At 44.1% G+C, this 3,598-nt stretch overlaps 1 long non-coding RNA gene across 1 annotated transcript; it reads right to left on the reverse strand.

Annotated features, from left to right (window-relative positions):
• Window positions 1–272: 272 nt before the first annotated feature.
• On the reverse strand, window positions 273–3,304 carry LOC139584825 (uncharacterized). Its single transcript, XR_011676844.1, has 3 exons — window positions 2,760–3,304; window positions 2,076–2,139; window positions 273–1,826 (listed from the first exon to the last, which is right to left on the reverse strand). It is a non-coding gene; the product is annotated as an uncharacterized lncRNA (long non-coding RNA).
• Window positions 3,305–3,598: the final 294 nt, after the last annotated feature.

The following is a 3,598-nucleotide window of genomic DNA, read 5'->3' on the forward strand; positions in this document are numbered from 1 at the left end:
GCAGCTGACTCTCTCCTGCCATGGCTTCTGTAAATGCATCAGAGCACGACCTTAACCACAAACAGGCAAGAAAACACCATCCGAAGTCTTTCATTAAGCAGTACAAGAAGGGTTCCAAGCAGAGACCAACAGAATTTCAAGGAAGCAGTATGCAATTAAACCCCCTCAGACTCGTTCAAGTAGCCGGCAAAATGGAACCATTCAGAAATGACAAAGAAAACCCCCCCAAGTATTTATACAGGAGTCCTTAATGTCAGAAAGGGGATGACAGGTTATGTTCAGATAAGATGAATGTTTATTTGGATCTATAAATAAACTTCTCTCGTGGTCCTTTGCCAAAAAATAGAACCTACAAGTGAACACCTACACCTGCCTCAAGAGACCTAACGAGCCCCTGGCAGCCACCGGCATCAAAGCGCAGTGGATGTTTCTAATCCAGGCTAAGGAGAACAATGTCACCTTTTGTTCTCTCCAGTTTGTTTCCTCTGCAGTCCTAGTTGCTTCTTATGATTTTTACAGTCTCTGTATCTTCTCGGGCAGCGCTGAGTCTGACGACCGGGATACGAGAGTCCTTCCCTGCCCTACGGAGAGAACCAGGAAAAAAAGTTCAAAAAAGAACAGGGCAGTTTGAAGTTAATACCTCCGACGAGAAGCAGCACCCGACAAACAGAGCAACGGTGAACAAAGCGTGACACCTCCCTGGGGACAGAAGACTTACAAACTCTCCGGGATTTACAATTCCAGTAACCAAGCCCTTCAGCACAGCAGCCAAGTGTCCCATTAGGTGGTGCTGCACCAAAGCACGATCCGAGAGGTTCCAAAGAGTGAAATGCACGTTACTGTCCAAAGACGTAAAATCTTGCAAAATAACAAAACTACAATAGATCTAAACTACAGGGCAAGAGTACAAGTGTTAGCTTGAGGAGCTGGAACCATCCAGGTGAGCAACTGCTAACTGGATCCTCAACAGACTTTGAGGAACCCTTCAGGATACAGAAGGGTTTTCCCCAGAAATTGCACAGGCCGAGTTTTGATAGAAGTGCACTTGCCAGATGCTCAGAAACGTCACCCATCCTCCTCCGGGTGTCCTGAGAGAGCTGCGAATGGCTCTCACCTGGTTTGAGCTGGTTCTGTAAGGGCTCAGGGTGAATTTCACCAGATGCAACCAAACTGGGCAACACCCAGTGGGACAGAAGGAACCCAAAGCTTGTTTTACCCAAAGCTTGGGTAAGCAGAGCTCCAGCAAATACTGAGGAAACGGACAGAACGGGGTAACAAATAATAAACATAACTTTTTTTTTTTTAACTTGCCTTTTTTTTTTTTTTCAGATGAGCAAAACAATTAAGGAGAAGGTGAAAACCTCACCATGACTGAACATTTCATCACCTGTAAGCTGACCATCCTTAGCATAGAGGACTCCAAATTTAAAATTCACCGATCCCAGGAAAATAAAACCAAATATTATTTGGTGAACAGTCAAACAGAAGACATAAAAATTTGTTTCCTCTAATCTTTGCATACATCCTACACGTTAGAACATACATTTTATACCATCTCCTACTACACAATAATTTACCTTTAAACTTTGATAGTATAGCATAAAATCATTAACTTAGACGGGTGATCAATTATTATTAAGTTGGTGCTTCAAGTTATTTTTGCTGTCAGGTTCAAAAAAACATGACTTCTTTTTACTGTAACGAGCAATTGATTTAGAAGTCATCAAAAGCCCATCCAAATACAAAGCCGTATTCACCGGACGGGTCTGTGAGCAAGAAGTAGTTAGGCTTGTACTCACCTCTTGCCCTTCAAGAACCAATAAATCCTGTCAACAAAAACAGCATCTTTAGCCCCCTCCTATTAAAGATTCTACAAGGATGATGGTTTTATTGGTGTTTAGAAGTTTGGATTTAAAATGGCCAGTTCAATGGATAAAGAGACAGTTTAAGTAGTATTAGATTATTATTCTTATTAGCTACTGGAAGAAACAAACCAGTAGGATCTATACTTAATTACTTCTATTTCCAGGAAATCATAAAGAAAAAGAACCAAACCAAAAAAAGTCACTTCCTACCTTTTGTATCTCAGGATGAAAAATGTCTCTTGGGCTCTTCTCCAGTTTCTCCAGACTCCTGGCACTGAAATGCAAATGAACGAGTGCTTTATAGGAGGGCAAGTGCACATTCCAACCCCGAACCACCAACCGATGGCAGTTACAGCGCTTACAAAATGAATCCTTCCCAGAGCCTCTGGGAAATGGAACGGTTTGTGCAACTGCCATTTCTCCCCCAAAATACTAACTCCCAACACTTCCTAAACTTAGTTTGCATTTTAAAAACAGAAATTAGGGAGACTCAGGGTGGAGATCAGGTTGAAATTGATTTCCTTCTAAAGCACAGGGGCTCTGTTCCATCACCCTTCACTTTGGCTCCACACGGAATCACAGGGAGCATTTTAGGAGGGCTCAAGAACCAATTCTATTTCTCTCTTTTTTCTAGTTCTCTCTCTTCCTAAATAATTCAAGGCAAGTCAAATGAAAAAGGACAAGTTCAGCAGCAAATTCACACTTTTTCCCTTTGTCTGCTCAAGAACAGCCTTTAAAACCACTTCTTGCTGCCTTCAACGGTTAAGACTTGCAAAACGGTTTCGCAAGTTTGATAGGTTTATCATAAAAACCACAGAACGCAAGCTCTGAATGACAGGAAAAGGTACACAGGCAAATATCTCAGCTGATGGTGGCTTATTTGTAAACACAGACCTTAACGGAGATTGCACGGAGAATGTTTCAGTGGGACTCTAAGGGAAAAATATTTCCTGAGTACCCTGTAAACAAGAAAAGCTAGGATATATTACAGGACATACCCACGTGTTCTGCATATTCAAATAGGATTATCAATAAAAACATTTAAGAAGGAAGAAAACCAAGGTAATTTTACTCAGCTATATTTACTGCCGATTTAGAGGAAAAAAAAAAAAAAAAGTGAACCAGAAACGCCTACAGTAGAACTTTAAAACAATTGCTTGGATAAAAGCAGCTCATGGAACATGAAGTAGAAAAAAAGCGAAACCAGTATCAGACCTGCCTATTTTCTTACCATTGCACAAGAAAATCCGAAAAGCGGTAGAAAGTCACTGCCTAAAACCGATCCTAGGATGTAACCGAGAACAATGGAGGCATTTGCTAATCTAAACGGAAACCTTTTCCGGACCCTAGTGTCAAATCACACGTTTTGTCTCTCAGCAGCTCGAGGCTGGAGAGCATTTCCCCTGGGGGTCGGGAGGGCAGGGCCACAAGGGGCTGAGTTTGCCGATCGCACCTGTGCCATCAGAAGGATCCTGCCCGGCGCTCCTTGCGCTCGCCATTCTCCGGGCCATCGCTGTGTTTTACTGCTCAGCGATGCCGCTCCATCCGTTTGCGTGGAAGGAAGAGCCACGAGCACTGAGGCACTCAGCAGCCGTGTCATGCCAGCGATGTCGAGCGCTCTCTGCTCGCAAGGCTGAGCCCGCCGCGGAGCCGCCTCCGCAGCCGCTCGTCCGCCCCCGCCCGCAGCAGCGGCAGCGGCCCGAGGGAGACGGCTGCAGCTCGGCGGCTCCCGC

The sequence above is a fragment of the Agelaius tricolor genome, unplaced genomic scaffold, assembly GCF_023055355.1.
Source record: "Agelaius tricolor isolate 1412-34295 unplaced genomic scaffold, bAgeTri1.0.p SCAF_67, whole genome shotgun sequence".
Lineage (NCBI taxonomy): Eukaryota > Metazoa > Chordata > Aves > Passeriformes > Icteridae > Agelaius > Agelaius tricolor.